The sequence below is a fragment of the Piliocolobus tephrosceles genome, chromosome 1, assembly GCF_002776525.5.
Source record: "Piliocolobus tephrosceles isolate RC106 chromosome 1, ASM277652v3, whole genome shotgun sequence".
Classification (NCBI taxonomy): Eukaryota; Metazoa; Chordata; class Mammalia; order Primates; family Cercopithecidae; genus Piliocolobus; species Piliocolobus tephrosceles.
The window spans coordinates 208,137,701-208,147,813 of NC_045434.1; the positions used below are offsets into that span (position 1 = coordinate 208,137,701).

General features: G+C 45.5%; 1 non-coding gene across 1 annotated transcript; it reads left to right on the plus strand.

Annotated features, from left to right (window-relative positions):
• The first annotated feature begins 7,220 nt into the window (after positions 1 to 7,220).
• LOC111529267 lies at positions 7,221 to 7,323 on the plus strand. Its single transcript, XR_002727369.1, has one exon. It is a non-coding gene; the product is annotated as a U6 spliceosomal RNA (small nuclear RNA).
• The last annotated feature ends 2,790 nt before the right edge of the window (positions 7,324 to 10,113 follow it).

Consider the following 10,113-nt stretch of genomic DNA (forward strand, 5'->3'; position numbering starts at 1 on the left):
GGAGGTGATTAAATCATGGGAGAGGATTTCCTCCTTGCTCTTCCTGTGATAACGAGTCAGTGCTCACAAGATCTGGTTGTTCGAAGGTGTATAGCTCTTCCCCCTTCTCTCTCTCTCTCCTGCTAGCCATGAAAATGTGCTCTGCTTCCCCTTCACCTTCTGCCATGATTGTAAGCTTCCTGAGGCCTCCCTAGAAACAGAAACCTGTACAGCCTGCAAAACCAGGAGCCAATGAAACCTTTTTTCTTAGTCTCAGGTATGTCTTCATAGCAATGCAAAAACGGACTAATACACACTGCTTGCATAGTATTAACCGACCACATTTCATTGATTAATCATTGTTTCCACTGCCATCTCCCTACCCTCTGACAATCTGGATTGCTGATACTTATTTAAAGCTTTTCTTTTCAGAATTGCCTAAATGCTACATTCTCTACCTGTATCAGAGGGTTGACAAGACAATCAGCACAGACAGCGTTAATATCAGGTCCCAAAAAGAGACGTTCTCACTGAGGAGGAATCAGTCAACTCCAGAGGCAGCAAGAAGGATTCACAGCTTTCTGGTTACTAAAATAATGACTACTTTTACTCAGGGCAAGCCTAATTATTACCTTGATGACAGAGGGTTCAGGTATGTTATCCACAGGTTCACAGATCTCCTCCCTCCACCCGCAAAGACCTGCTCCCACAAGACATGCTACATTAATATTTATTTTTTCAGAAACAGCATGCATTAACCAAATGAATAAAGCAGCAGGAAATAAGTGGTCTCAGAATTTTTTTTAATAATAAAGAATCAGCTTATTAATAGTGAAAATACACCAAGAGGCACTTGTTTTGAAGAGAGACGTTCCACCTTGCATACAGAAGGAGCTGCCTGGCATGGTTACCGGGAACACATTACAGACGGGAGTGAAGTCCCCACTGATGGCTGGATGGAGGGGCCCCCAGCCACTTGCCCTCCCCACACATTTGGAAGGAGAGGCCACAATACCGTGCTCAGAGCTACATACATGAAAAAAAGAAAGAGGAGAGAGGTGATAGCCCTTAACATTTTTGACCCAAGGAAAGAAGCTTTTAATCAGAAAGCGCTAATTCACTTATGGTCAGCAGAAAGATAATAAGAGACAGACTTACTGACTGTTGTAAAATGTAATTGATTAGGGTTTCTGAATCTTGTTCATTTTTTAAAACGTTCTGTCTTGTATTATATTACATATGCAGTTTGCTGGCTATATTTGTTCACTTCTCTCAATTATCTGCACACATAAAATGTGACAAGGGCTGCTTTTCTTTTAATTTACTTTTGTGATCAAATGAGTTTCATCCATCAGGCGGCAGAATCGTGAAACGTTTTCCTTTACACAAAGGCCAGTGTTTCAGCAAACTCACAAATGGATAGGAACGTGCATATAACCTCTCTCTCTCTCACTCACTTGCTCACTTACTATTCTCTCTCCCCCACATCTCCTGCCCTGTTTTTCCATGCGATGGCTCTCTTTCCCTGTGGGCTGCTGGGAAAATGGACAATGGACAAGTGTAACACTCATCAGGAGAAGAACACGGAGAAGATGGATGAGTGGCACTGAGTAAGCCCCAATAAGATGCCTTCCCTCCAGACTCATCTGAGCTCTGCAAAGATGCAGCACGGCCCCACAGATGGGCAGCCAACCAGGAGCCCATCCCTCTTGCCAATTCTCCCACTGGAAAGTGGAGGATTCAGGGGAGGAATCGGGTGGGAGCCACAGGGCAGTTTGGTCTTTCACATCCCATTTAATTAGGCCTGATGCTTGAAGGAATATCCCTGAACTTGGCTGATGGATAAGAAAAAGCTGACATATTCGGGCTGGACTTTTAGGCTTGGCAGAGTGTTCACTCCATAAGGGCACAGAATTCACTCCGAGTGTCAGAGGGAAAGAAGAGCACAAAGCTGGAGACCAAAGACCAAAAGTGTGTCCGGCTTCTCTATTATCTGGCATCCAACCAAACATTCCCTTTCATGCCTTCCTCTCTAAGCACAAAGACCCATTCAACTGTGACGCAACTTCAACAAATTCAACTCCACAGACAGGGTACCATGTGCGTCCCTATGTGCTGGACTCTGTTCCGAGCAGTGGGCGACCAAGATAAACAAAGAAAACTCAGTGCCTTTTAGGAGGCCTTGGCTGAGCAAGGGAAGTGGGTCCATAAATACATAATTAGAGAACAAATGCATCCACTTTATTACCTGCGAGACTTACTTTAAAATTCCCTTAAAGATGGAATGGCTTCTGCTTAGGCAATTCATGTCTCCAAAAATTGTACTTCTAGCACCAGGACTTTATGAACCAAATTAATGATCAGATGGGCTGAAGGGCTGAAGATGAAAATGGAGATTTCCTGACGCTATGGTTAATGTGCTACATCTATTCTGGGGTGACTTCCAGTCTCAGCTCTCCAAAGACAAAAAGACAATAAAAAGCAAGGACACCTGTTATGGGCTGGAATATGTCCCTCCTCACCCCCCAAATTCATATGTTCAAGTCCTAACCCCCAGTACCTCAGAATGTGACTAGACTTGGAGATAGAGGCAGTCCAGAGAAAATTAAGGTAAAATGAGGCTGTTTGGGTGATCCCTAATCCAATATGATTGGTGTACTTATGAGAAGAGGAAATTTGAGCACACAAAGAGACCGCAGGGGTACACAGAGGAAGCGCCATGTGAAGAGGCAGCAAGAAGGCCGCCATATGCAAGTCAAGGAGAAAGACCACAGTAGCAATCACCCCCTGCAAGTGTCTTGATCTTGGACTTCCAGCCTCTAGAATTGGAAGAAAATAAATGTTGATGGTTTAAGCCACCTAGTCCGTAGGATGACTATGGCGGTCCTAGCAAATTAACACAGCATGACTCCCTCTTAGCAAACTAACGCAGCATGACTCATTGAGCAGATCTCCCCACTTGGCTGCTCACGGAGAGGACTTCATGCTAGCCTCAGGCACCAGCACCCCTTGGTGGCAACTGTGCACCAAAGCACAAAGATGGTGCAGTACCACCTTATCCCCTGAGAAACTGTTTGCCTCGCAGCACACAAAAAGGAAGCTCCTGGCCTCCTGATGTTCACAGACCGAGCACTGAGCTCACTGCCCCACTAGCTCACTTCACTGAGCTCTGCCTAACCTTAGACTTTTCTACTCCAATCCCACTCAGCCTCCTGGGACCTTCAGATTTGATATTTGGCACCGTCTTGCAAACTCGGACTCTGGCTCCCCCTTGCCCTCGAATCGCATTCAGTGTTGCCAGGACCACCGGGTCCTCCCAGCATGGTGAGTGGACCCGGGGACCTCACAACATTCCCACACTTCCTCAAATCTCTCTTCACTCCGAACAGAACAATCCCACGAGCCAAGTGCCCAAGTCTCCTCTCTGCCAGGGTGTCCCTAGCACTGACTCGAAGCCTGGCACGCAGTGTGGGCTTCTTATACCTCTAGTGACCAAATTCACAGACTGGATACGTACACAAAGAACAGCCTTTCTCTCATAACCCCATGCATTCTTTCAAAGCAAGACTCCTGAGTCAAGAGAAAGCATTTTAGATTTATTTAGCGTGTTTTCTCTTACCAAGGATGATGGGGAAAGGTTAGAGGACCCCGGAGCACTTCTGAGCACATACATGTATAGAGAAAGGCACAGACACTACTAATATCCTGAGTAGGAAATACCCTGTCCCCATTAGTGTCAGACTTCCTGGCCTCCTGGCTTTCCCATGGCTCCAGTGTTATGTGAACCTTTGTTTGTTTATTTATTTATTTATTTATTTTATTTATTTTTTGAGACAGAGTCTTGCTCTGCCACCCAGACTGGAGTGCGGTGGCGCAATCTCGGCTCACTGCAAGCTCCGCCTCCCGGGTTCACGCCGTTCTCCTCCCTCAGCCTCAGAGTAGCTGGGACTACAGGTGCCCGCCACCACGCCCGGCTAATTTTTTGCATTTTTAGTAGAGACGGGGTTTCACCGTATTAGCCAGGATGGTCTCAATCTCCTGACCTCGTGATCCGCCCGCCTCTGCCTCCTAAAGTGCTGGGATTACAGGCGTGAGCCACTGCGCCCCGGTGAACCTTTATTTTTATGTTGCACAGAACACACACTCAGACCAAAAAAAAAACACACACACACACACACACAGTAAAGGGGTATGCTCTTTCTCAGCTATTAGAAAACATATGTAGGCTTCACGGATCCTACATTACCTCTAAAATTGTTTTCAGATCTGGCATGTCCTATGTTAAACCGCTTCCTCGTTTTTCTTTTTATGTGCAGGCCTTCACTGTGAAATAGTTTTTGCGTCTGGACAACGAAATTGAACTTGCCTAAAGGGCAAGGAACAACGTATAATCATAAATTGAAATCTTTTCAGGTGGAAAGAAGTCACTGAAGGCAAAGAGGTGGTGGGAAACTTTTATTTTGTTTTGTTTGAGACGGAGTCTCACTCTGTCACCCAGGCTGGGGTGCAGTGGTGTGATCTTGGCTCACTGTAACCTCCATCTCCCAGGTTCAAGTGATTCTCCTGCCTCAGCCTCCTGAGTAGCTGGGATCACAGGTGCCCACCACCATGCCGGGCTAATTTTTGTATTTTTAGTAGAGACGGGGTTTCACCATGTTGGCCAGGCTTGTCTTGAACTCCTGACCTCAAATGATCCACCCACCTCAACCTCCCAAAGTGCTGGGATTACAGGCGTGAGCCACCACACCTGGCCAATGGTGGGAGACGTGTAATATTTAGGTAGTTACCTCATCATTCTCCAAGACCCAGCATGAGCGGTCCAAGGAGGAACATCAGATCAGGGGTTAGAAGACCCAAGGTTGATTGACAATCCCACCCCTTCAAAGCTGTGTGACGTTGGGGAAATCGCTTCACCTCTCTGATCATCCTTATTTTTTTTTATTATACTTTTGCATTTGTAAAAGTGATATTTATGCCATGTCTCTCATTAGGTCATTGTAAAATTCAAATGAGACCTTTGATAAAATGCACCACTCTGTACAAATAAAGGAAGCATATCAGGAAAGAACATCTGAAGCTTGGGTTCAGATTCCCGCTCTGCCAGTGAATACTTCTGTGTCTGTGGGCCTCAGGTATCACTTTCTCCTTTTATGCTTCCATTTCTTCATCTTAAAATGTAATAAATAAATAAAGCATCTTGGCAGGGGGTGCAGACGAGGGCTTCTGCCTTTATGATACATGGAATACCAGATGCGAGGCCTTTTCCTGTTGGAATTCTAGAGGAGGAAGCATCTATCTTTGGCTGCTTCCCTTAGGGAACCCCACAATGAGAGAAAGGTCTTCGTGCCTCACGTGGCCGAAAGTCCTGCCTGTTTCAGTTACAACTGTGTCCTAAGGAATCCCAGCTTCATTTTGCTCCGCCACACACACAATCCACTTAAGTAGTGAGAAAAATCTGCTACATATATAAACCAGATCATGTCACTGGCTAGTCCGAAACCCTCAGTGCTTAATATACCTCCCACTTACAACAAACCCTAAATTCCTTATTAGGGCCTCTAAGGCCAGGTAAGACCTGCCCGCAACCTCCACCCCCCACCCCACCCCACCCCACCCACTCCACTGGCCTTACTGACCAAGGCTGCAGTTATACCTGCCTTCCCATGGTTCCTCACTCCTGCCCTGATCTTTTGTTGTCTGAAGGTAATGGTTCCTCAAATCCGTCCTGATCCTTGTTGCCTGAGTTTAATGGTTCCTGGAACCTGCCCTGATCTTTGTCACCTGAGGGTAACGTTTCTTCCATGGATGCTTTTTTCCCCTGCATTCCTTTCCTGTGGCTGCTGTAAGAAGTCACCCCAAACTGGGTGACTTAACAGAAATTTACTATCTTCCAGTTCTTAAGGCTGGAGTTGAAAACTAAGGTGTCAGCCAGGCCCCACTCCCCAAAAAGTTTCCAGAGAACCACAGACCCTCCTAGCTTCTGGTGGCTTTGGCTTTCCCTGTGGCAGAGTCCCCAGCTCTCTGCCTCTGTCTTCACATTGCCTTGTCTTCTGTATCTCTGTCTTCCCCTCTCTGTCTCCACTTGTCACTGGATTTAAGCCCATCTGGATGATCCAGGGTGATTTCACCTTGAGACCTTTTAAATTACCTCTGCATAGATCCTTTTTCCAATCAAGGTCACCATCACAGGTCCCTGGGAATGTTTGGCTAGGACATGGACACATCTTTCTGGGGGCCACCACTGACCCACAAACCCCATTGCCACACATTTTTGATGGGTCAGAAAATACATTTTTGATAGTTACAATTGGGACGGGGCAGGGGGAGGATGGTGCTCCTGACAACCAGTGGGTAGAGGCCAGAGAAGTTGCCAAACATCCCACAGAGCACGGGATGCCCCTCCACAAGAGAGGATTCTCCAGCCCCAAATGTCAATAGCGCTGAGATGGAGAAGACCTGCCTTCCAGTTTGGGCACCTGCTGTTCCCTCTTCCTGGGAGACTAGTCTCACATGCCTGTGGAATCTGATCTTGTTATTGAGGCCTCACCATGGCCACCCCATTACCCCACGCACTCGCTACTGCAATATGTGTTTCATTTCCCTCAGAGCCGCGTCTCAATGGGAAGCCCTTATTGATTAACTTACTTGTTTGCTGTGTCTCCCTCTCTCCCCTCCCCAGTGCTAACCCCCAACAGGAGACTGACCACGAGCTCCGTGTGAAAGCTGGATTTTGTCTCTTTCCGAACAACATCTCCATGCCAAGAACAGAGCAGGTGTTCTGTGCACACTTTATGAATGGAAGAATGAATGAATGAACAAGTAAATATCCTGCAAGAGGGTGAGCCTCAGAGGCACTGTCCACACCAAACATTGCCAGCACCCTTGAGGGGACTGATGGGACTTCAGGAACTCAGACCATCGGTGAATACACCAAGATGTCCTTTCCCAGAGAGCTTAAGCAATAAATAAGAAAAGATCTTCCCTTCTTTTTCTCTGTGAGTTTAAGTCAAAATGTGGGTTCCACCAGTGTCTATTGTGTGCCAAGAATGGTGATAACTGATGTGATATTAACAATGAGGCTGAATGCAAGATCCCTGACTTTAACAAGCCTGGATTGTGGTTAAGACGATGAGACTGAACCCAGATAAAACAGTGTCTGATTAGGTGCCAGGTTGTGTGAGGCTAGAGAGAGCCAGTGGCTAGGCAGGGATGGGTGGCATGGTAAAGGTGTCATCATAGGGGCTTGCTTCAGCAGCACATACTAAAATGAGAATGGTACAGAGAAGATTAGCACAACCCCTGTGTAAGAATGACACCCCAATTTCGGAAGCGTCCCATGTTTTGCTCAGTCTTCAGAAGGTCATTCACCTTAGTGAACGTGCTCCAAGCAAACAATGTGAGGCAAAGCAAAACAGGTGACACCAAATGTTGAAATTGTGGTTGTGCACTACAAAAATATTTATGTAACGTGATTTATGATATAAGAAAGGAACAGAGTTACATGTGAAATGCATCTTGCAAATGGGGGGAAAAGTCATCATAGAACGGTAGACCCTTGCCTGGGTCAGAATGAACGGGGAGGGCTCCTATTGGGAAGGAGCCTCTGAGGGGTCAGCCACACATTGGTCATCACTGAGAGATGAAGGGAGAAGCCTGGGCCACTTGGGAGCTGGTGAAGAAAAGGCCCCAGGAGAAGGTGGCAGCATGGATGGGTTTAGGTTGGATTCCATCACTTTCCGTCCTTGACCACTGAGACTAGGGGTGTGTGTGTTTGACCCATAGATAATACAGGCCCAACTGGGAGCTTTCAGTAAGGGAGGACACCTCAGAAGTCATTTGGGAAGACTGATCTGAGAGAAATAGAATAGCCAGGAAGAAGGAGAACTTGAAGGGAGGCTACAGTCCCATTTGCGGGTGATTGAGCCCATCCAGGCATGAAATGGTTTACTCTATTAGAAATGCCTATTTATTTCATAAGGAGAAGCAGAAACCTCCTTCACCTTTCCATCCTTGCCTCTCCTATTGCCTCTCCTCTTCTCTGTGTTTGGAATTCTTGCTTAAAAATTCATCTGACTACACACCTGCTCGGAGTGATTCTCTTCTCTGCAACAAAGCACTCATTTCCAATGAGGAAAACTGGAGTCACAGAGATGCTGGGAGGGAATGGTCCTGCAGAAGATGCAGCAGAAGGTACACACTCATCAACAAGGCTGACATCTGTTGGAGACAACCATCTCCCTGAAGCCTCAACATCCACATTGCTTGACTTGATTAAAATCTTTGACCTCAACACAGCATGAATGCAGCTTAAAAAAGTCATGCCTCTGTGTTTCATTTTACACACTTGAAAAGCAGGTAGAATGCAGAAAAGTGGAGCTTCAGCCTCTGCAGGAAAATGGCAATGAAAACACAACCATGGAATTGTCCCAGCAGGAAGAGACTCTGGCTGCCCAAGTAGTGACATCAAGATACTGGTGGAAATCCCAGACAACAGTTGGTTTGATCTATTATTTACATTCCCACGTAATTTTTACATCTTTTCCGGATTTTAAAATTATCTCTGCCAACTACCCATTCCTCAGCTTTGCTATCAAATATCGTCTTGCTTATCAAGTTACTCCCTACAAAGTAGGGTAAAAGAAGTATGTCACAGAACAGTAGCCGAAACAAAAAACAAACAATAACAGAAACCAAGGTAGGTGTTTCGATCTAGTAGAGCATAATACAGGTACATTTTTGTCCAAAAACAAGGACAAAAATGTTAGATCTTAAGCGTGATGTTGTAGAAATCTACAGCAAATGGAAAGAATGTATTTACAGATAAGCCTTTAGAAGAACAATCTGCTTCAATGCTCACAGCTTAAAACCAATAGACCACATGGATGATGAAAATGATCTGGTAGGTGCAATTAGCTACTTTATAACCAGGAGGCAATTGCTTCTACTGTGGCTTAATAACAACAGAATATGCTTCTACTGTAACAGAATAGAGAACATCAGCTCATCAACTATGTAGGCTGGGTCAGGTGAACAACTATCTCATTGAATCTCAGTTTCCCTAGTTATCACACGGGAGTAGGATCTCATAAGATTGTGATGGGAATGAAATGGGATGGTTCACATAGGAACTCTCTGTCAAAAAGCAGTGTGCTCATTCAAGGAGGCACTTCTGGATAAAACAGAGCCAAAAGTGGCCCCAGGCAGAAGAGGTTATTGATTCCTTGGCCACAGGAGTGAAGTTCAAAGAAGAATTGCGTTTTATTGAATTACTCAAGTTTTGCTCACACACTTTACAGTTATCTGTGATGCCTCACTTTCTGCTGCACATCTAAAATTATTACAAATTCTTTTATTTCTTCTATGAAACATTCAGAATCTGACCACCTCTTACCCCCTCCACTGCTGGCACCCAGCTTTCCTCATCTCTCACCTGGGTCTCCCTGTGCCAACACTTCCCATCTACACCCACTGACAGCTGGCTCTTTCACGGTCACGGCCAGATCATGTCTCTCCTTTGCTCAGAATTGTGCAGGGGCCAGTCTTTTCTGAGATCTGGAATTACTTATCTAGCTTCATCTTCTACTGAGTTCTACACACTCGGTTCCAACTATGCTGACTTCCCTGCTTCTGCTTGAGCACACCAGACACCTTCTGCCTCTGGGCCTTGCACTGGCTATTCCCTGCATCTGGAATGTTCTTTGCTCAGATATTCCTGGAACGCCCTCGCCTCTTCCAAGTCATCTTCTCCAAGAGGCTGATTCTCACCTCCCTATTGAAAACTGCAACCTTCTACCCTGATCTCCCTTAGCTTGTGTGTTAGTTCTTTTTCACAGAACTTACCCCTTCTAACATTACTTGCTATTTTTATTCTTTATATTCTACATTTTCACACACATATATAAGCATTTGAGTGCTCACATCATGAAGGAGGGGTCTTTGGGCATCTTATTCATGGATGTATTCCACAATGGACCCATAGTAGGTCCTCAATAAATATTTTTAATTTTTAAAAGTGTTTATTAGGCATAGTGATTAAAAGCTTGGATTCATGATACAGATTGCCTACATTTGAATCTGGGTTCTTCCAATTCCTAACTGTATAACTGTGGATACTTTACATAATTTCTCTGTGCC